The sequence below is a fragment of the Canis aureus genome, chromosome 6, assembly GCF_053574225.1.
Source record: "Canis aureus isolate CA01 chromosome 6, VMU_Caureus_v.1.0, whole genome shotgun sequence".
NCBI classification, from domain to species: Eukaryota; Metazoa; Chordata; class Mammalia; order Carnivora; family Canidae; genus Canis; species Canis aureus.
Window position 1 is genome coordinate 51,037,315 of NC_135616.1, and position 24,096 is coordinate 51,061,410.

General features: G+C 41.1%; 1 protein-coding gene and 1 long non-coding RNA gene across 3 annotated transcripts in view; one reads left to right on the forward strand and one right to left on the reverse strand.

The window, feature by feature from the left end:
- XCL2 (X-C motif chemokine ligand 2) overlaps positions 1–24,096 on the forward strand; it is a 179,550-nt gene that overhangs the window by 75,956 nt on the left and 79,498 nt on the right. The window lies entirely within an intron of this gene.
- On the reverse strand, positions 2,139–21,403 carry LOC144316088 (uncharacterized). 2 transcript variants are annotated; one of them, XR_013381882.1, is made up of 4 exons: positions 21,115–21,403; positions 17,501–17,559; positions 3,453–3,585; positions 2,139–2,432 (listed from the first exon to the last, which is right to left on the reverse strand). It is a non-coding gene; the product is annotated as an uncharacterized LOC144316088 (long non-coding RNA). The 2 variants fall into 2 exon arrangements; XR_013381883.1 differs by having other exon boundaries at positions 3,446–3,585.

Sequence of the window (24,096 nt, forward strand, 5' to 3'; positions counted from 1 at the left end):
TAAGGTAGGTAGGTCCTTGCTGTGAATCTTGAGGCTGCAGGACCCCTCCCTCTGGCCTGATCTGGACTCCCTCCCATGAGACAAAACCAGTAATGGCTCTCCTGACTCAGAGGTTATATGCTCTCAGCCTCTGGGTCACTCTGTCTTGTGCCCTTTGGAACGTCCTCGAGTAGGCGGAAGCTAGAGTGGGAAGTTACTGAGGGGGGTTCTGACATGGAAGCTAGAGGAATGTTCAGGCCAAAGGAGTTCAGTTCAAGACAAGGAGAGCAGTGGGCAGCAGTGTATCAGGAGGAGCCAAGGGGTTCTGGCCTGTGTCAAGGTCAAGGCCAGTTTTTGCACCTGGTCATGTGCCCTTTATGGATGTCTTCACGGGTAATAACACTGTGAGAGGAAGCTAGCCAATGTTAGGATCCTGGGCTGTATGTCTTCTTTCTGTGTTCTATTACTTTGCTAGACCTTCATCTTCATTTATTTTTCACATTTTTCTCTTCAAATTACTGAAGCAACTGAAATACATTGAAATAGCTCCTTTTTCAAATTCTATCTCTTGCTCATCAGCATGAAGCTTGTTGGCTGCATATGGACAGTCTTTAAGACTTGTGGCATTTACTGGGTGACTTCCTTGTCCCTGCAAGATCACAAAGATGTCATTGCCTGAAAAGGTTTGGGAAACATAGCTTTGGTTCAGTGCCTGCTCATTTTTTTTTTTTCCCCTCCTATCTGTTTGGGGGCGTTCAATGCCTTGTCAGTGCAGAATGCAAATCTGCTAAGATTTATTTAAGTTGCTTTTGTTTAGCAACTGGCTGTTTTATTGTGGCTTTAAATTTAGCCTCTTACTAATGACTATGTGCATTTTGGAGAGGAGGCTGGCTTTGCAGATAATAAAGCAGCTGTGTGTCTCTGCCTAACTCCCTCATCACATCTTCCTCTACAACCAAACTTCTTTTTCATTAGCTACAGAAAGCTTTGAGGACCTCCTATATCCAGGGCACTACTGAATGCTAAAGAGGATTCCAAGAAGCCCTCAGGGGAAATGAGCGATTCTGGAGCAGAAGAAAGGGTGCAGGCTTTGCAATTTAATGAACTTGAGCCTCAGTTTCATAATCTGTAAAGTGGAGATAGAAGTCTTTATCTGTGTGGTTTTGAAATACAGAAACACTAGACGTAGATGTTTGGCCTCTAGTAGACATTATCATTATTTTAAAAGAGTGATAATATTACAAGGGTGTCTGTGAAATGCCAACCAATTGCATGAAGGAAAATCAGAGGCAGAGAGAGGCTGAAGGCTGTCAGAAAGGAATTCACAGACAAGGATTGTTGTTACTACTATTTTGTCACTAAGAGAAAAAGAGCACACGTGTGTCACTTATTTCTCTGTCTCACACAATGCTGACCTGCCTCCTTTCTGAAATCTTAGCTGCTGTTGCTAATGGACAGCCTGGAGCCTGCTGCCTTTGAGAAATGGACTGTGGCCAAGATTCTGCATCTGGGGCTCACCCAGGTTCAAGAGGAGGTCCATTAGCTCTCTGCTCTGGCTTTGCAGGCATCCTCCCAGAACAGAAGAGAGTCAGAGAAGGAAGCAAAAGGCTGCTGGGAACTCCATGCCCCTGAAGCAGCTGGACCAGGGCAGGAGGGAGGAAGGATGGGGGCAGGAGGGGAGAGGGAGTGTGGTTTTGAGAGAGAGAGAGAGAGAGAGAGAGAGAGCTGACCGTGGCCACTTTCTTGCCCAACCGCCTCCTCCATCATAGTACTTTGGGGTCAAAGTGTCTTGCCTTTACCTGGCTTTCTTATCTCTAATCTGGGAGAGCAGAGAGAAAATTCCTGTTAAAAGGTTCCATGGATCATTTTCAGTGAGCATGTGAGGAAGATACAGCTTAGCACTGCTCATGTCTCACCATTTTTTGATCTTTATTTTCACCCTCGTATACTTTCTCTACTTCCCTCTACTCAATTTTCTTTCTCTTTTCTCCCAAGGGTCGAAAGGAGAGCTGGGAGAGAAGAGGGAAGGGGGGCGGGGCAAGGCAGCCTACATGTGGTTGTGCCTAGTTTCCCTCCTGGGTGCCGGGCTGGAGGAACACTGTCCTTTTCTAGGGAGCTTCTTCAGGGCCATGAGGACTATTTGGCACATTTTGCTGAGGCTTCTCTTCTCTTCTCTTCTCTTCTCTTCTCTTCTCTTCTCTTCTCTTCTCTTCTCTTCTCTTCTCTTCTTTCTCTTCTCTTCTCTTCTCTTCTCTTCTCTTCTCTTCTCTTCTCTTCTCTTCTCTTCTCTTCTCTTCTCCTCTCCTCTCCTCTCCTCTCCTCTCCTCTCCTCTCCTCTCCTCTCCTCTCCTCTCCTCTCCTCTCCTCTCCTCTTCTCTTCTCTTCTCTTCTCTTCTCTTCTTCTCTCTCTTTTTTCCTTTCTTCTGTAGTGCTTGTTTCTTTGGTGTACAAATCTGATAGGAGAAGGCAGATCAAGCAAGTTGGAGGGACTAGAAAACAAATACTGAGAGACGGACTTTCCTGGTGGAATGCCAATAAAGTCATGGCTCCTATAGGTATTGATTTCTAGCCTTTCTCCTCCATCTTCTGCCATCCAGCCCAGGGAAACACTATGGATGACCATGGATCTCTTAATTCTGGCTCTGCCTTCCTTCTAGAAGTCCTTTGTCAACCCCACAACTTGGAGTCATTTCCTGCCCCTGTGTTACTTTATTTCACATTGGCTTTCTCCCATGGGAGTGATGAGCATGCTGTATTGTAACGAACTTTTAATTGCCTTTCCCTCTCAGTGGACTGTGGTGTCCTAGAGGGGAAGGACTGTGTCTTTTCCTTGTTGTATGCTTTGGGATGTAGTGGACACTCTGTTGATATATGTTAAATGTTTACTGACTGAATGAATCCTGCCATGTAGAACCTGGCACCCATTTACCCTCTTCCCCATCTCCTGAAGCTCACCTGGCTCATGTCCAATGTCTCTGGGGGTATTTTTCTCTGGTGTCCAATATAGAGTTGGCACAGAGCTCAGCTAACACCTGCAGAACCTTCCCCAGACTCCATTTTCAGAATAAGTACATAAATTGGCCATGATGAGACAGTGTCTTATCTTTGTTACATCAAAAAAGTCTGACCTTGAGAATGAGCCTGAGAGGCTCATTCAGTTAAATGTCAGACTTGAGCTCAGGTCATGGTCCCAGGGTCCTGAGAAGGAGCCCTATGTCTGGCTCTGTGCTCAGCTGGGAGTCTGCTTCTCCCCCTCTCTCTGCCCCTCCCTCCTGATCATGCACACTTTCTCTCTTAAATAAATTTAAGAACAATTTAAAAAAGTCTGACCTCACGAGTAGAAATGAAAGGCTTTTTGAGGAGAAGGGTAGATTCGAGAGCAGCTAGGAGGAGATAATACTCTAGCCACTCACAGTGGGTGCCAAGTCTCAGAGCACAGAACAGGGCAGAGCAAAGTGGTACACACCACACACCGTCAGGTTGAGGGTGGGTTGCCATCATTCAGATTCTCCCCAATTCCTTCTAAATGAGCTGAAATCAGATGATCCTCATTTTCAGTTGAGTCCAGGGTAGTAATTTCTTGGAAAGTACAAAGGAAGGCAAAGCCTAATGGGGCAAAGAAGGAAGAACAAGTCAATAAGAATCCAAGGGAGGGAATCGCTTTTCTCTCTGATTTTTGAATAGGTGATGGTCAGAGCTGGCAAAAGCTCAGGATGTGTCAGCAGCGCTGGAAAGGAGATGCTCTTGCTGTAAATCTTGGATTGATTTTTGTTCCTCCTTTCCCATTCCCTTCTGCAGCATCATGCTCTCGACTGCAGAAGCTCTTACACAGGCTCACATTTCTTGGTGAGTACTCCTGAGCTGCCTCCCTAGTGAACCCAGAGCACTCTGTACTCTCCATTAGAGCAAGGATCACATTCTGACTTGGAAGAGTTGTGGGTACAGCTGTCTTTTTCTCTCAGAGCAGACACACTGGAATTTCTCTCCCGCCTGCATTTCTGCATTAGCGGCTACAGACCACTTTCCTCTAAGAAAGGACTCTCCACATATTGTTAATTCCTTGAACTAAATTTGCCCTTTTGGCCAAAGTGCCCAATAGACAGGGAAACTCACTAAGTCCAAGAGTAGTTTTGGCTCCCAGTGGGAAGGAGTTTTACCAGGTAGTCTACTTTGGCCTCCTCCTACTCATGCCCAAGCCAACAGCTCAGGCTCATCTCTGCCTCTTCAGATTGCCTGTATCTTTCTGCCACTGCCAAAGCCCTGTGGTCTCCAATGGCTGTCTCTCTTCTTTCCCTCTCACTTCATTCTTGGTATTCTTTTTTTTTTTTAAAGATTTTATCTATCTATCTGGTATCTATGTATCTATGTATCTATGTATCTATCTATCTATCTATCATCTATTTGAGAGATAGAGAGAGAGAGACAGAGAGAGAGAGAGAGAGAGAGAGAGACAGCACAAGCAGGGGGAGGAGCAGAGGGAGAAGCAGACTAGCAAACTCTATGCTGAGCACAGAGCCCAATGTGGGGCTTGATCCCACAACCCCAAGATCATGACCTGAGCTAAAACCAAGAGTCAGATGCTTAACTGACTGAGCCACCCAGGTGCCTCCATCCTTGGTATTATTTATTTAAAAGACCTCTAAGATTGTCCCCTCTTCACTCCATCTCACAGAGAAGTGACAACTGGTCTTATTGCTTTTTCTGGGTGAGAAATAAGAGGATCACATAAAGCTGACCTTTAATTCGTGACTTCCTTGTGGACAGTGACTATGCTGTGTTCTTACTCATGAGGGTGAGTCTCCCAATTGCTCTGTCCCCTTCCCCTTCTTAAGTATAGACTGGAGGAGAAAATTGAGTTAGAGAGGTTTGGATAATGCCTGACATTTATGGAGAACTTCCTGAGTAACAAGCATTATACTAAGTTTTTTACATATTATTTGTTTATTCTTTGCACAAACCTTATAGGTCAAGTATTACTGTAAGCTCATTTTATTAATGCAGAAACTGAGCCTCAGAGAGGCTGAGTTGAGTTACATGTTCAGAATACCCCAGCTGTACAGTGATGGGGCTAGGGTTTATGACTTGCTCTAAAATAATGGTATTAACAAATAGTCACTTCCCAATAGATGTCTTTTAAATGCCACTGTAAAGTTTGCATCTTTGAGACCATCAGATGGATAAACATCCATATCACTGCTTCTCATAGAAATAGACTATTATGGTCTATTTCTTTATTGTTGGCCTAGCAGGAAATAGTCTAATTCATTACTTATGAACTAGTTCCTAGAACTAAGACCATAAACCTTGACTTAGTACAGGAAGTGGCATGGTTTACATGCTCAGGAAACAGTGACCAGAATGAAATATTTGGCAAATTTTATACTCTGATTGAGAACCGGAGAGCTGGGGGAAATACCCGAACATTTTTCCATGCCACTAAATGCTTTCCCACCATGTGATTTTTAATGGCTGCATAGTACTCTATTGTATGGCATGCCACAATTTAAGGGGTGTTACTGAAAGCTAGGATTACTTAAAAAAAGAGAATTTGAGGATTAGGTCTGTAGTAGTTAGCTTTTCCAGCTTTAAAAGTTTGCATGGGGCTAGCTGTGTCCAAAGAAGGAAGCCTATATAGTTGTGTGATTTTCTAGGCAACACCAGGGGTGAGGGGCATGTCTTTTAGTCAAGCTTTGTACCAGCCACCTCTATAAAGTTATCCAATTCAATCTTGTAGTCTTAGAGAAGGTCAAAGATTCAGGTTCCAGATGTCTTAAAGCATCTACAGAAAATACAATCCCCTTTTCTTAATCCAATGGGGTCAGACTTATAGTTTAGATCTACAGAAGCCTTTATTAAGTGAAAGAAGATAGAAGCCCTACAACATTCCTAACTGGGTGCCAGTCATGGGAAAAATGTCTACAATATGATTCCCTGTCTTGGCTACGTTTGAAAGAATGGTATGTTCTGAAAAAAACCTAACAACCCCACAAAGGGGGTTTATTCTGATGTTACTTACTGGCTAAGGATCAAAGCATTAAGAGAGACAAGAGAGATCATCAAAGCAGGAAGAGTCTACAGATATCAGATATGATGAATTAAGTCATTAATTAGAGTCATGTCCTTGAATTGTGCTCCTGCACCTGGCCAAGCCATTTCCTGTTTTGTTTCAGGTCCCAGATAATAGATTTTCAGAGTGGACAGTTGATGGATAATAATGATGGTATCTCTCAGGCAGAAAGGGATGAGATACTGAGATGGGAGGAGAGATAAGGAACAACCATTAGTTTGGTGGGGGCAGGGGTCAAGTCTTCTCATCCTCAATTCCTCAGCACGTAGCATAGCATCTGTCATATAGTAGTAGATATTTAACATATATTTTGAGAATAAATACAGAAGTTAAAGCAGAACTGTGAGCTGCCCACTGCCATACTTGGTATTACAACAGAATGCATAGAACATGTGGGTATGTTCTATGGGTATGGAGTCAATGTCCTGTCAGAGTTTGGGCCTGGGCCTTCCTCAGATTCTTAGCTGACAGGTCAGGAATGTCCCAAGGGACCATTTTACTTCAATATTCTCAGGATTAGAAGTGACTAAGAAGGGATGGTGTTTAACTCTAAATTGATGAGAAGGGGTGATGAGAAAGCATGTTGGCTTGAATCTGTAGTAGCAGGATCCCCTCCCATCAGCCATGCTTTGAGTTGTGGGGAGAGACTGGGGGGTGGTGGTATGCTGGTGTCTGTAGAGTAAGAGATGACCTGGTTGACTTTGATTGTTAACCAACCTATTATACTGGAAAGGTTGGGAACTACAAGTTTAGATGTAAAGAATTTCATTTACAGTTAGCCTAATCCTTACATGTTTTCTTCTTCTTTTTCTTTTTTTAAAAGATTTTATTTATTTATTCATGACAGAGTGAGAGAGAGAGAGGCAGAGACACAGGTAGAGAGAGAAGCAGGCTCCATGTAGGGAGCCTGACCTGGGACTTGATCCCGGGTCTCCAGGATCGCACCCCAGGCTGAAGGCAGTGCTAAACTACTGGACCACTGGGGCTGCTCAGTTTTCTTCTTTCTGGGAAGGTGGAAAGCTCTTCTTCAGAACAAAGATATCCTGGTAGTGACACATGCAGAATCAAAATCAGATTTGTAAACTTCAGTTCCTGTTTTTTTTTTTTTTTTTTTTTGTTGTTGTTGGAAGAGCTTTGGGAAAGTCAAATAAGCTAGAGAAAAGAGGATCTGTTCCCCTTTTGTAAAGCCAAGTTGGCCCATATTTATATTCCACCTCTTACACAATTAGTGTGAGAGATTAGAGTTGGGAGATACCTTCTGTAATAAGCTATCAGAAAGCCCTATTGTGTTGAGAAAAAATGAAGCCCTTGCAAATGATGGCACTTGAAATGAGAACAAACTTCCTGAGCAAGTAAATGGTAGAAGACTCAGCATTTTAACAAATTATTTCTGTCTTAGTCTGCCATTAAGCTATGGAGCTTCCTCCTCAAGCTCTTAATAACTCAAATAATCCATATTGATTCAAAAGGAGACTCAGAGGCTTACAGAATCCCCAGCACACAAGCATCAAAAGTGTCTCCTGATCCAGCAGGAAGCCAGTTCTCCAATGGATGTTACTCTTGGCTGGGAACAGCGAGGAGGAAGTGGTGGCCTTGCGGTGACAAATGGAGAGAGTATGAGTCACTCCAAACCCTATCCAAACCTCATCTTGGCACCTTGCTTGTGGAGACACATGCCGTGTAATGGTTGAGAGTACAGGCTTTGGAACTAGGCTGCCTGGACAAGCTACCCAACTGCTCTGCCCCTCAGTTTCTCATCTGCAAAAGGTGTGTGGGGGAGGGTAATAGCACCTACTGTATTGGGTGTTGTGAGGGTTAAATAAGCTAATACATGTTAAACAGAACAATGCCTGGCACATTTGGTGACTGATCAATAAGTGTTTGATATTATTACTCTATATGGGCTTCAGTCTTCTGAGGCTCTGATCTAAGGAACTTGGTAGGACAATGATTTTCCTGAGTGGCAGGAAATTTATAATGATCTGTGATCACAGAAAGGAAGAATAACATAGCAAGGGAACACCCACAAGCAAACAACACAGTTTGTTTCAGCCAGACAATCCAATATCCTTCCCTAACATACTTTTCTTCCAAAAAGGAAATCAAGGTAACTGGAGTTCTACTTCCTTCTCCTGACCATACATATCTTCTATAATGGGCACCAGCTGTCATTTAATGAAAAGCTCTATAGCCAAAGGGAAAACAGCCCGAATAATCCATGTATTTTGATTCATACATAGTAATAATAGTGGATAACATAGATCAGAGTAATAGGGAGTTCCTATTACTTACCACTTATGCTGTGATTAAAATGTCTTTTCCAACATTGATACCCCATTATTTCCCATTCCTTTTACTATAAGAATTGCTATCTGTATTTTAGCCCATTTCAACAAATATTAGTGGAATATTTTCCATGTAGTAGGCACTATGCTAGTCTTGAATAGGATAATGCCCTTTCCTGCAAAAAGGAGGAAAGGAGACATCTATGTCCAACACTGAAATTAGGTCGAAGTATTAAATGTGAAGATTTTGGGGCCAGAGTCTTGGAATGAATGATAGTTTCCTGTGTCAGTACACGTTAATAAAGTCTTCAGCCTTTTTAGCCAGAAAAATATTCCAAGGTCATTTATGCTGAAATGACCCAAGAACCAGACCTCATTTCAAGGCTCTGAGCAGCTTTCACATACACTAAATCAATAACAAATATGGGGCCAGCCTGGGAACATTGGAACAATAAGAACATGATATGAATGAGAATAAAATTTAAGCTTTGCATGGCTGACTCAAGGCTTTCCAATTGATTTACCAACAGAATTGAATTCAGATTCCATATTTTGTCCAGCTTCAGAGTACACAATGCAACGAGCCTAGCTTTTCTCTGTGGACTAGTTAGAAATGCTACTGGTCAGCCAGAGCCCAGGGAGTTGGTGACAGTGCTCAAGGCCTTCCTCTGATGATTTTTTTTAGCAGCTGTAATTCATGTTCCATTATCAAGAGAGAACTGGCAGGTCCAACTCTCAAGCCCCAGATTTTCTCCACAAACTGATACTATGCCTCTTGCATAGCCCACAAACTCTCAGACTCAGTTCACTATGTTATTCTCTAAATCTGCTTCCCTTCTGTGGATACCAGGAATGTACCAACATTCATCCAGTTGCCAGAGCTAGAAATCTGAGAGTCATCTCTGTTTCACTAGTCACTGCTATTCAAGGAGGAGTGAAATCATTTGCATGTCTGAATACTGCATGAATCTGTCCTAGCCTCTTCATACTAAGTGACTTTCAGTATCAAAGCTTGGGGGAAGGAGAGCATTGCTGAAATTATGGGAGTGGGGATGAGGATGTCAGAGGGTCAGGTTGGGGAGGATAATCTCTTACCTTGGAGCCATGACTTCTCTCCTCATCCCTCATCTGGATTAATGTAATAGCCTCAATCTTGTCCTCCTCTGCTCCATTTCCAGATTGCTGCCCAAGGAATGTTTCTAAAGTGCATCTTTTAGGAAAACATTGTTATGAATCTCTTGACAAAATGTGTAATGAAGGGTATGGAGAATTTAGTCAGAGCAGATAATGAAACAGTTTTAGTGTTGGTACATGAATATGAAGACAAGTCAATGCAGCAACAAAGAAGGTCTAGAAATAAACCCAGGAGTATATGGGCATTATTCGTGTAGATAAAGATAGCATTTCAAAGCCATGGGGATTAGTGGATAGTTGTTCTTTTCTCTTCGCTTGGACTACAGGGGGGTCTCTGTGTTTGCCATGGTTGCACTGCAAGTGGTGTATGAGCATATTTACTCCTTTGGGGCCTGAGTGGCCTTCCTAGAGTGTTTCTTGGAATCAGGGTACACTTAATTTTTACTTATAGTCCTTTAGTAAGAAGTGGCCACCAATAGCTGCAAAGGTGGCTGAAAATGTAGCCATGTGCCTAAAAGGAAGGAAAGAATGGATTTAGGTGGACAGTAGCATTCTGCTTCTTTCAATCATCCCGTAAATATCAATTCAACACCTACAATATGATAAGCACATTCTAGGTGGACAAAACAGGCAAAAAGATCCGTGCCATCATGGTTATCTACCTCCAAGGGCAGAGCAGGAGTGGGATGGGCACACAACCCCAAATGAGAAAAAATATATATAATGTCATATGTTACTAAGTGAAATTGTCAGAAATAAGGCAGAGAAGATTTATGGGAAATTAAGGGAAACAGAAGTGGCTTGTTGCAATTTTAAGTAAGGTAGTAAGAGAAGGCTCCTCTGAGGGGCAGATATTTGAGCGAAGCCCAAGAGGCGACGGAGTCAGCCATGTGGATCCATGTGGGAGAAGAGCGATCAGGTAGTGGTAAGAGGATGTGCCAGCACCGCAGGGAGGATGATGCTTGGAGTTCTTGACAAAGAACAAGGAGGTCCCTGTGGTGAGCTAAGCAAGCAAAGGGGAGAGTAGTAGGAAATGAGGTCAGGGGATATTGTGGAGGGTGGTGGAGGAGGAACTGTGAGGGCCCTAGTCAGGGGCCACTGGAGAGTTTTGAGCCAAGGTCTGTCATGCTCTGATTTACATTTGAAAGGCTACTATTTTACAATTCAAACCTGAAGGGCAAAGATAGAAATTAGGAGGTAATTACAATAATCTAGGAGAGATCCAATTTTAAAAGGGGCAGAGAATCTGAATAGATATTATTCCAAAGAAGACATCCAGATGACCAACAGACACATGAAAAGATGCTCAACATCACTGATCATCAGGGAAATGCAAATCAAAACCAAATGAGATTCACCTTACCCCTGTCAGAATGCCTAAAATAAAAAACTCAAGAAACAATAAGTATTGGAGAGGATGTGGAGAAAAAGGAATTCCTTTTGCACTCTTGGTGAGACTGCAAACTGGTGAAGCCACTGTGGAAAGCACTATAGAGGTTCCTCAAAAAATCAAAAACAGAATTACCATATGTTCCAATAATTCCATTACTGGGTATTTACCCACAGAAAATGAAAACACTAACTTGAAAAGATATATGGACATATGATTTTACTCTTATGTTGAAGTTAAGAAACAGTACCAATGAACAAATAAAAAAGAGACAAACAAAAACTCCAGACTCTTAAATGCAGAGAACAAACTGAGGGTTACCAGAGGGATGGTGGGTGGGTGAGGGATGGGTGAAATAGGTGATGGAGATTAAGTGTGCACTTGTCTTGTTGAGCATTGTGAAATATATAGAATTGTTGAATATATCTGAAACTAATATAACACTATATGTTAATTATATTTCAGTAAAAAAAAAAAAAGAAAAATATATACTGACCTATCATCTGTCTCTCTCTCTCTCTCTCTCTCTCTCTCTCCTCTTTTTAAAAAATTTGCATCAAGGAAATCTGGGTTCAAATTCTTTCTAGGTTTGTGATGTTGGACAAATTACTTAACTTTGAGGTTATTATTTTATCGTAAAAAGGGGACTATAATGTTTATCTTTCAGATTTGTTTGTGGGTTGGATAAGTAATATACATAAAGCACGGTGCTTTTATTGAGCATCAGAAAAAAACCTTTTTTTAAAAAAGATTTTATTCATTTATTTGACAGAGAAAGAGAGAGACAGCACAAGCAGGTGGAGCAGCAGGCAGAGGGAGAGGGAGAAACAGGCTCCTCACTGAGCAGGGAGCATGATGTGGGACTTGATCCTAGGACCCCAAGATCATGACCTGAGCCAAAGGCTCAAATGCTTAACTGACTGAGCCACCCAAGTGCCCCAGATAAAAACTTTATAGAACTGGAAGGTGTTATTATTTTCCTCCCTTTACAGATGTAGCTCAAGTTCACATGTGCCTGAGTGAGATCCACACTGGACTTCAGACTTTTGCTTCCTAATCTGATGCTTTTCTTATTTTACCATCTCCCTACTTTGTCTCCAGGCTTAGTGAATACTGATGTCCAGTTGCAAACAGCTGGGTGTGGATGATACCCCTGGACTTCTGGGGTGGGCAGTTTGAAGTTTACCTCAGTGGAATCCTAAAATGACAGCCAATCAGTCAACATCATTAATGAGCTCCTTGTTATTTGCCCAGCACTGCCTGTAGTTGCTTTAAGGGCCACAGGTAAACGTGCAATCCTTTTCTGTGCTCTCACTGGGAAGACTGTCTGGTTTCACTGATAGGGTGGATATCTATAAAATGATAGTGAATGTGACAAGCCAGGGTACACAAGGTGACAAGAGGGCCATGTCCAGGCTATAAGGCTTGCTCTTCCAAGGAGCTGAATGGATGCAGGGAAGGTGATGCTGGGTTTCCCAGAGAAGGTGGTATGAAAGCATCTCAAGGAAGGTATGGGGTCTGGCTCGTTGGGAGGAAGGAGAGGGCAGTCTGGAAGAGGAGAGGATAGGAGGAGCAACAGCTCTGCCAAATTTCTGTTTTTCATGCACTTGAGGTAATGGCAGTTATCATGTTTTAAAAATAACTGGAGGCCACGGGTGTCAGCAGCAATGGGTTTCTGCGAGATAGCCAGGTTACAAGATTAAAGCCTGCAGGCCTGCCCAGTCTATTCAAACTGATGGCCTTGTCTGGGACCCACATCAACAGGGCTCACATGTCCTCTGTCCTGCTGTGCTCAGTTTGGGGCGTGTTGGAGGCTGAGAGTTGAGACAGGGAGCACAGGGAAGCCAGGAGACAGAGAGACAGACACTAGCCCAGCTGCAGGAAGGAGCAAGTGCCCTTAGACAGCGGTTTGTCAAGCTTGGAGCTACAATTCAGTGTCGGCCACCTCTTGCAGAGTGGCAGAGGGAGGAAGTGGGGTGGGGTGCTCATGTAGGGAATGGCTGGGGTCAGCATCCACCAGCAGCCCTCCAACTTGCACCTTCTTGGGTGCTGGGACTGCGAAACTCTATTAGGAATGCAGTGAGCATGGCTTCAGTGATAGTCTGAGCTCCAATGAGGTCATTCTAACAAAGCTCGAGGAGAAAGAGATCATTCCAGAGGGAGGAGGAGGGACTCATTATGCTCACACTCAGACATGGATATGAAATCCAAACAGTTTTTCTAAAAACAATCCCTTAAAATAGTCATGACCTGCTGCAGAACTCTTGTGTGTTACTGATAGGATTGCATATAGCATAAGGGTTTTAGGGGGGGATTTTGGCATAATGTATGTACTTTTTTAACCTGACAATTCTAGTTCTGGGGATTCATTTGAAGGAAACCATGGATGTGGACAGATTTATTGATGCATGATTCACAGGGTTTATTGAAACATTACCTTTTTTCCTATTATAATAGCATCTTTATTTGTAAAAATCCAGATATAAAAATGTATTATTTTAGTCTTTCCAAGTTTACCTTCTCATAAAAACAAAAGGCACATAAAAATCTTTCCTGCTGTCATTTCCTTAGATGATGTTTTATAAGCAACCCCCCGACCCCCCATATAGCTACATGCTTCATTTCGGGGCATCTCGTCTCCCCCACATGTGGAACCATTACTTTTAAAGTGTGAAAAGTTTTAAACTAAATGCTTAAGAACAGGAATGTGATTAAATAAGTTACAAGGAGTTCTTATGAGGAAGTACAAAGCAAACATCAAAAATAGCATCCTAGGGCAGGGGTCAGCACACTGCAGCCCACGGGCCAAATCCCATGAGCTGCTAGATCCTTCAGCAAGTAATGGTTTTACATTTTTAATGGTTATATAAGCACTTACATAATTGCCTCAATTTTGCTTCTTGGCCTGCAAAGCCTAAAATAGTATATAACCCTTAAAGAAAGAGTTTGCTGACCATTGCTAGGGAGGAATACTTAATGAGATGCAAAATTTTCATTACCAATGTAGCTAGTAGAGGATACAGTGTTAGTCTGGGTCTAAGTTATCTATTACTGAGTAACTGTCCCAGAATTTAGTAGCTTAAGACCATAATCATTTTACCTGCTCATGATGCTTTGGGTTGAGGGTAGTTGAGCTTCTTACATGGCAACTGGCTTCTCTGAGAGCAAAAGCAGAAGCTACCAGCCTCTTAAAACTGGGCATATTTTCACCCTACTGCATTCCACTGATCAGTGATGATCACAAGTTCAGCCCAGATTCAAGGGGTTTGGGGGAATGTTCTACCTTTTGATGGGAGGAGCAACATGCATGCATGGAGTGGGGATAACAGTAGCACCTGTCTTTAGAGACCATCAGAGTGTGCAACAAACGGCACATATACATAGATACAGATACACGTTCATGGGCTTCTAGTGATGACCATGAGAGCAACTTTCAGGGGGTACTGACATGTAAAAAGAACAGCCTTGCCTATTTTAGAAATCTGCAGTAGATGTCTGTTATATTCACGCTTACCTATCATCTTTTGAACAACTTTCTAGATTTGGGTAGATGAGCCAATGGATAAGACAGGTGGATGAATAATGCATCCTCCTTGCAGGTAGGATGCGAGCATGTGATGGTATCATGTAAAACAAAACAAAACAAAACAAAAACAAACCCAAAACAAACAAATTAAGAAAGCTTGAAGTCTGGAGCCAGACTGTCCAAGTTTAAATCTCAAGTCTGTCACCTACAGTCTGTGACTTTAGACTAGTGATAGAATCTTTATGTATTGAAGTTTCCTCATCTGGGATAATTGTAAAATAACACCCTAGGGTTGTTGTGAAATGTCAATGAGTTAATTCTTTTTTTAAAAAAGATTTTAATTATTTATTTCAGAGAGAGAGAGAGAAAGAGAGCTTGCAAGCTTGAGCAGAGGAAGGGGCAGAGGGAGAAGTATACTCCTCGCTGAGCCAGGAGCCCAATGTGGGGCTTGATCTCAGAACTGTGGGATCACGACCTGAGCCAAAGGCAGATACTTAACTGACTGAGCCACCCAGGCGCCCTGAGTTAATGCTTTTAAAGAGCCTAGCACAGTGTCTGGCACACAGTGAGTGCTCAGTAAGTGTTAGGATAGGTCCTGGGCTCTGCCCATCAGACCTCAGCAAAAACTTCAATTCAGGGAGCCTGGGTGGCTCAGTGGTTGAGTGTCTGCCTTTGGTTCAGGTCATGATCCCAGGATCCTAGGATAGAGTCCTGTATCTTCTCCCTCTGCCTATGCATTTGCCTCTCTCTCTGTGTTTCTCATGAATAAATACATAAAATCTTTAAAGAAAATAAATAAAAATAAAAAACCCCTTCAATTCAGTTGTGAACAACATGAGACAGCAGATGTGGGGCAGTGTGGGGCTCAGAGCTGCTGGTACTGGTAGCTGCAGAGGCATACAGCTTTTCCCCAGCCACAAGATCCAAGTGGAATTGGTGGTAGGAGCAATTAAAATAAAGCCCAGTTCCAGGCATTTATACTCAGCAGGTGGTTTCCCCACTGGATCTCTGTGGTTTGGGGCATTATTCCTGGAAGCTTCAAGTCTTAATATGTTATTCATTTATTTTTATTTTATTTTTTTGGCAAATTCAATAATGTGAGCTAAAATATCTTTTAATAAATTCATTTTTTTTCTCCTAAACTAACCAAGTGGATTCTGTGTTTGATATTCCAGCACCAGGGATATTCCTTAAAGGCATACTCTTATATGTTGCATGTACAACACATGCAAATCCTGGGAGATATTACACACAGAGTCTTCAGTTTTTAATATTATTATTGTTGTGTAATGTGCCTAATACGGAACTAGGGGAGCTAATTTGGATTCCTGCCTAATTAAGTGTCATGGGCCTGGAATCAGATCTGTTCTGCTCAAATTTGCTTCTCCTTAGTTCTCTAGAACTGGACATGTGAAATGGCCTTGGTTTATCACATTCCAGAATTGTCTGATAATGACCAGAACTTCCTTTTGTCTAGGATGTTTAACATTTTTTCCCCCTTGGGTGACATAAAATTTATATAATTTTTGTATTTGTCTGATGCATTTAGGTGAAACAAGTGAGTAGATCTAAGAAATACCTTTGGTGTTCAGATTTGGAACATACTAACATCCATCTGGAAAATTTTCAGTAGTCATAGGCAAGTATTGTTAAAAGATGCCAAGAGCCCAGGAGAAGGAAACGCAAACATTTCTGGACTGGAGGTGAAGCTTGAGTGGCACGCTGAGTCCAGCCTCGATGACATGTATGGTAGTTGTTGTAAGGGGAGAGGGCTGAAACTGGGAGAAGGTTATAAAAGATTTAAAGGGGAGAGGAACTTTTTTCTGGGAAAGATGGGATATTGTGTAAATTGAATGTACACGTTTGAGCTGGGCTAGAATAAATTGCCAGTGCTCATGATGTTGCAAGAGTCAAGACATCAGAATAATTTCTCAAGATTTCATGAGGCAACAAAATACTACTATTTCTATATTAGTCCAGGAATACCCAGAGGGGTTCATGATGCCAGTAACAATGAGTAACAACTCATCTCAGAGAGATGAGTCCATTAGGCCTTCTTAAGATGTTTGCTGGCTGCAAGATGGCATTGGCTCTGTGGATGGGGGGACAGGGAGATATGGATGAGGCACTTGGGCAGCCAGGGTATCAGAGGGTGGTATTGACCAGAGTCTGGGGTAGGAGTGATGAGTTAAAAGAGGGCAAAGCACAGCACTATAGTGAGTGAGAAAGGTCCTAAAAATAATATTAGAGCTAGTTGGAAATATATTTCATGTATCCAGTTCACATTTTACTAAGATCATTCCTGCTCAAATATTACACGGAGGTCGGTATAGCTTTTCTGTCTTCCCACTGAAAGCATTACTATGGATCTTTGCTTCAAAGTGAGAAGAATTGGGACCAAGTTTAAACTTGAGTTCTTAGGTCCATATTTTATCTGTGTGTCCTCAAGCCTATTATTTCACCTTGCTATGTCAAAAAAGTTGTATCTGTAAAATAATCAAATAGCACTCATTTTATTTGTAGGGCTATTCAATTGTGATATGAGATGGCATTGGAGAATTATTATTAATTTTGTTCATTGTGATAAAGATAAATGCCATGGTGCTTGTAATTTACTAAATACTTAAGTAAAAAAAAGTTGTAGATGTATAGCAAGACGCTCACATTGTAAAGTCCAAGAGATGTATATTCAGGTTATTAATACTACTTCTCTCTGTGTTTAAAATTTTCCATAATTAAAAGCTAGAAAAAATGTGGATCTTATTTAACTCAAGGATTGCTACAAGGATCAAATGAGAAAATGGTTGGAAAATATTTTATAAATGGTGGAACACTAAACAAGTGTGGGTTATATTTCTTCTCATTGTTCTCTTAGTTATTCGAATTCTACTTTTGTCTAGATGTGCTTTCTCTCTTTTTCACCTTCCCCACCTATCCCAGATGTTTAAGGGAATGTTTTCTGATAATATTTTCTTTCATTGTGCAGAATGGAAGTAACAAAATCTACAAAGATCACTGGGGGAAAGCAAAGGTCTAGGTTCCATTCCTTTCTCTCTGTGAGGAGTGGTTTCTCAGATGGCCAGCTAATTACAATATATCATGCTTCCATTTCCACTCACCAGCTTGCCAGCTTCTGGAAAGACCTCCACGCTTGGTTCTAATAATTAATGCTTTTGGTCTAAGAAAGAGAAGAAAATGATGCAGGGCTAATTACTGAGGTTTTGTGGGATTACCTTTCAGCCATTTATCTGACATTTTTCTCAGAACTTTAAATCCTTTGGAAAGAGAGCATTTGGGGCAAGTGTATTGGTACAATATGAGTACGGGACATTTGTTCTCTTCCTTTTTCCCAAACTCCAAGAGTTAGTCCTAAGAGTTGAATACAGCTACATTTTCCCCTTCAATTTTAATGAAAATAAATTAATGAGAAACATACTATCCTTTGCAGTTTCATTCTCCTTTCACATAGACATAAATTTTTCTGAGCAGTTGGGAGCACTGTACTTGGTAAGAAAAGACACTTTATATTTAGCTATTTGCATATTAATGCTGCTACACCATCCCTCATATGGATGATGTATTCCAGATATTAAATTGCTTGCCTTCTTGTACTTTGAATGAAACTATGACTTGGAGACAACAAATTCTCAAGGCTGGCCAGAAGCCATGCCTCTTTCTTTCTAAACCACTAGCACAGTGGGACCCTGGGTAAACTTGAAAAATCATTTTGCTTCTGCAGCTTCTCTCTCTACCTTTGTGAAATTAGAGCAATGGTATATTCAACTCCAGTTCTTTCCTTAGGGGATATGACTAATGGGAAGGATGTTTACAGAGTGCTTTGGTTGCTTTAGAGAGGATGTTCTATTCAAGGCAATAATAGAAAAACTTACAAATCATGAGACCTCTGGGTAGTATGTTGTCTGCATACAAAATATTCATATTATTGTTTCATATTTTGCAAATTAGATCTCTCTAGCACAACTGGGATTAAATTGGATGGGCATTTTTTTTTTTCATTCTCAGAAGCCATGCTGTTGTTTTGTTTGAAGACTAAAGCTGTAAATCCTCAACCAGTGATAAAATAATGATCAATAAGATTGACAAGATATATGAAATAATTAAGAGGGTTGGAGACAAAAATCCTACTAGAAAAAAAATCAGAAAAGCTATTCAGTTGATCATTCCTAGCAGAAAATCCCTGTGAGTAACTAAGTATCAAGCACCCACCTCAATGAGTTCCACAGCCCACTTTCTCATTATGGGACAGGCTCCAGACTTTGATTACCGAAATGGAATGCATTTTATAGCCAAAACTGATGATTTTACGTGAAGCAAATTGTAAAACTCAGTAATCAAGTATACTTCTACTTTTGGTTTCTGAAGAGGCAAAAGACCAAATTGATATCATATAATTATTTTGAGGAGGCATTTTTGGGGTACGTTCTTTGTGTATGATGAATCCTAATTATCAACCTCTTCAAAAGTCTCCTTGTAATTCTATAGGGTAATACTATTTGGCACAATGGTCCTGAGCTGAGAAGTCACAGAATCAAGAAGATCAGAGCAGCAGGGACCCCCAGAGATTACTTGAGGGACCTCTCTCCTCTATAGAGGATGAAACTGAGGCTCACAAAAAACCCTTATTAAAAGATATTTGATGTACTGTGCAAAGGATTTGTTTACTAGTTGACCAAATATTCATTGAATACCCACTATGTTTTAAACAAAAATCTATTGATTACCTCCTTTCTGCCAGGGAATGGATAATAGTTCTCAAACAGAATGGGGATTAATGGGAGAGATTACATACAAACAAATAATTAAAGGGTGGTAAGCCATATTCAAAGAGCTATGGAAAATGGGGCATCCCACCATTTCTCATACAAGAAATAGCCTAGAACAGTATTTCTTAAACTTTATAAGATATTCTGATCTATAATATTGGGGTTCTTGGGAAAAAATTTTTGGTGATATAGTATTAGGAAATGATACATAGGGATCCCTGGGTGGCGCAGCGGTTTGGCGCTTGCCTTTGGCCCAGGGCGCGATCCTGGAGACCCGGGATCGAATCCCACGTCGGGCTCCTGGTGCATGGAGCCCGCTTCTCCCTCTGCCTATGTCTCTGCCTCTCTCTCTCTCTCTCTGTGACTACCATAAATAAATAAAAAATATTAAAAAGAAAGTTTAAAAAAAAAAAAAAAAAAAAAGGAAATGATACATAAATTTTTCTTGGAGGTTTACAGTATACAGAAGTTCTGCAGTTAAAAAGATGCTTCTCAAATTTATGTGAGCATGGACACCATCCCTTGACCTAACCTTCTTCTCATCTTTCCTTTACTCCTTCTCCTCCTCCCTCTTCTTCTCTACCTTAGCCTCCTTCTTCCCTCTCTTCTTCCTCCTTCCTACTTTTTCTGGCAGAACCTTTTTTTACATCTCACAGAATGCTCAAGTTCTTATAGGACATTGTTTAGGAAGTTCTGAAAAGTGTTTTAACCATTTCCCAATTAACCAGAAAGCTCCATTAGCTAAGAGATCATATTCTCAAAAGACTCTGCTAATGGAGGTTTCAAAGTAATTCCAAACCATGGTTGGAATCAGTAATAATTAACAGTAATAATCAGTAATAATAGTAATTAACAGTAACAAATTAACAACTTTTCCTCATCACATTATGAAGAATGATGAAGCAATAATTAATACAATTTGGGGGACTTTGATTATTAACCAGAAATGACGTTTGGAGATGTAATATAACAAACAATTGCTTCCTGTTTTGTTCCAATTAATCTAATATGACTGGCACAAGAAATAATCCAGGAGGTATAAGATTTCAGAGCAAATACATATTTGAGGAAGTGCTCCCAGTTGCCAATAAATGCAGGCTGAATCTCTGAATATAAAAACAGTCCATTCTAATGGAAATTAGAGTAATAGAGAATGTTATATCATTCCTTTCTTGAGATTTCATCAATATCAGCATCACAAATTATGCCCTGGGGCAGTCAGATTATGTTTCTTTTTTTTCTAGAAATCTTATTTAGTTCTGTAGGGGACTGCAACATAACACATCTTTGCATAGTCCTTTACTGAATTTATTACCTATATTCCTGTAAGTTGCCTTGTATATTTGATATATATGGCATATACGATAAATATATTACATTGCATATATAATATATATTACATACATATATGATTTCTTTTTTTTGCCATTGTTACAACCCTGCTTAAAATTCTGTATTGTGGCAGCGAGGTAAATGTAATCGGACAGTGGTGTTTAGAGAGTAGGCTGAGTGATAATAAGCTCCTATGTTATTTGTCAAGTCAGTCTCTCTGGGAAGACTAGAAATAAAACTGGTTGGATTTTTTTTTTTTTTTTTACATTCCCTCAACCTACTGCCTTTTCTTTTCTAACCTCTTATAATCCCTGGCAACAACTGTTGGTAGCCAATACAAATCTAATAACCAATAATGGATTCCCTAACAAAGTGCTGTGGCAACAGACCCTAGCGTTTGTTCAAATCTCAGCTCTGCTGTCACTTCCTCTGGGAAGATTTCTATAAGATGGGGCTCTCTGCCCCTCTTAGAGGCTCTATAGCGCCCTTCTCTGGCTCCTTTCCCTAGGTCTCAGATCTCTTTGTTTACCATAGTCTGTGTCTCTCATCTCTTACAGTAAAAAGTTTCCATGTAAATTTTACTGGACCTGAGTTTTCCTCTTTATGACAGTACTTACCTTGTCATATTGAAGTAGCCTGTTTGTCCATATCCCTCTCTAGACAGGGTATAAGTTAGATGAGGACAGCCTCCATGTGTGTCTGGCTCATTTCAGAGTTCTTGGCGGCTAGCAGAGCAGACAGTCCATAAATAAATCAAACGTAATTGAGTTGGACTGACCCCTGCTCGGTTCAAAACCTGTTGCACCTCTTCGTGGACCTTGCTGGGCTGGCACTGCCTTGCTCATCTATCAAATGAGATGTCAGTTAAGCAACTTGCCCATTGGGCTTCAGATCGTGTTTCTGAACTTAGAACACTATACTGCGTGTCTCCGCAGAGCCTGAATCCCTCCCACAGACAGGTGGCCGATCACGCTCTCTCTCTCTCCACTCAGGCATGTGCATGAACTTGCAAATCCAGGGCAATTCCATTCCTCCTTGATGCCTTCTTTGGAATATCCCAAGCAAACCTTGTTCATACAGCTGCATCTTCTCTGCCTTCAGGGAGAAGGTCCTCAGCAAATAGGCACGATTGTATGCTAGACTGCCACTAACTATTCTGGACCCACGTCACTCTGTGTGTGAACTAACTATTGTGTCTCCCCTGACAGTAAACCCAGAATGAGTGAGTGGCTTTAAGTCCAACAACTCTCGACTTTCCTTGATTTTTCTCCTCATGTGTTAATCATTTAGGAGTTCACCTCAATCCTTCTTAATCTTTTTATATTTTTATACTGTATCTGACACGCTTCCATCTTTTGTAGTTGGTAAGCTTTCATGTATTTTGATTTGTCCTCGATTTACCCCTTTCATGCTTCAAGGACATTTTCTGTACTCTAGACTGTATTCTGGCTGCAGTCCTGTTCTTACTATAAAGTATGTTAGGAGCTTCAGGAAGTATCTTATCCTCTCTGGAGATTAGCTTAGGTACTTGCTTTATGTCTCAGCTCAGAAACTCTAAGAGTATCGTGCCAGTATTTGATTACTGGCAGTGATTTCCTGTATTCTTAATTTGTGATCTGTATCTTAATCATCTCTTGGGTTGAGAGCTAAAATAATTATAATACTGTAAATGGTACTACCACTACAGCTACTAATAACTGAAATTTTTATTATTACTGAGCACTTTCCATGCATTATCTCATGTAATCTTCATAAAATACTGTCATCTCAGTGGTCTCTCCATCTCATAGACAAGGAAACTAAATTCCTGGAGGTTAGGCAACTTGTATAAGGTTTCAGGTTGGTAAGTGGCAGACCCAGGATTCATATTCAGATGTGTCTAATATTATAGTTAATTCTTTTAACTACTTGCTTTATCTCAACAGAGGCTGGCACAGGAAACCTCATGGAACCAATCATGAGGAGAGTTTTCTTGGGTTCCCCATCTCTACCCACTCTCGGCCAACCTCCAAAGGGTTATTAATCACTTTCTGCCCAGTACTAAGTGACTCTCAACCACTGTGGGACCTTCAGTTTCCATATTATTCCTGTTCCCATGACATGCTTATCAAGTGATCTCTTTCAGTTGTAGGTCAAGAAGCTTTAGGGTCATCTCTTTCTCTCACACCCCTCATTTGATACATTATGAAATGCTGTTGGCTCCATTTTCAGAATGTGTCTAGAATCTGACTACTTCTCATCACTTGCACCTGCTGCCAGACTGTCTAGCCACCATCATAGTTAACCTGGCTTATTGCAATAGCCTTTTGGCTTCCTTACTTGTCCCATTTAGCCTTTTGTAAACTCGGCAGTGATCTTTAAAATCATATGCTAGAATGTGTTGCTCTTCTGCCCCTAAATCCTTCTCTTCCTGACTAAAAGTCCAAGTCGTTCCAGTAGCCTGCAAGACTCTTCACAATCCACCCACACCGCCCTTCCCTGACATCCACCCAACCCCACGTGACTGCTCTGCTCTCCCCTCGTCAGCCTGGTGCAGGCTCTTCAAGCACAAGGAGATGCACCTGCCTCCACGCTTGTGCACTGACTCTTTGCTCTTCCTATAAGTTTCTCTCCAGATATCTCCATGGCTATACTCTCATCTCCTTCAAATTTTTGCTCAAATATCACCTTCTCAGTCACCACTGTATTTGAAATTGCAACTTTGCTGATCTTGCCACTCTCTTAGTTCCATTTCTCTTCATATCTTTATCCACTTTCACCCGCTGCACAATTTTCTTATACATCATGTTTATTTCCCCTGGAATGTAGGCTCTGGGAAGGGATTTTGTGTCTTTGTATACTAATATATTCCTTGCATCCTGAGATCAGTGCAATTGAATGGGTTCAATTAATGGCCCCCGAATGAATGGAGTAATGGCTACTGGATTTTTACATACCAATTCATCCTCTGCAGTACAGGGCTGACAGGATTTATGAGACAAGATTCAGGGCAGTCCATGTAATAACGCTTTCTCAGACTTCAGGGTCACAATGTTATAATGATTTTGAAGATTTTTAAGATTTCTTTTTCTCCAGTTTTCTGTTTGGTCTGAAAAGTCATTATTTTGTCAAGCCTTCCTCTGATTTCAATTCAATATCTATTGTTATTTAGATTACAACTTCGGGACCTCCCTTGTGTTTCATGGGGGTGAAGGTCCCAGATGTGGGTGCCTGGTCATTTTTATAAAGCTTATGCTTTCTCTGGTGCATATATACTGATCTCTCCAACAATGCCCAGGATTCTGGTGAAACTGGCCTCAGCTCCATGGGCTTATAGTGTCCAGGATCTGTTTAGGTCCTAGATCAGGTCCCACATGCCCTTCTCGGATTGTAACTGATGGCTGGACCCATTAAACCATAGATATAGTTCACTTTATGTTTCTGTCAGCTGCTTTTCTGCTTCTTCACACAGCTGGAAAAGAACATTCTGTAGTTTCCACCAATTTGGCTTTTTTTTTTTTTTTTTTGTGAGAAATACTTAGTTGGCAATTAGGAAATTTCAATGTACACTCCCTCTTCTATAGCATTTATTAAAATGTGAACTAGTGCTTCTCCTGATC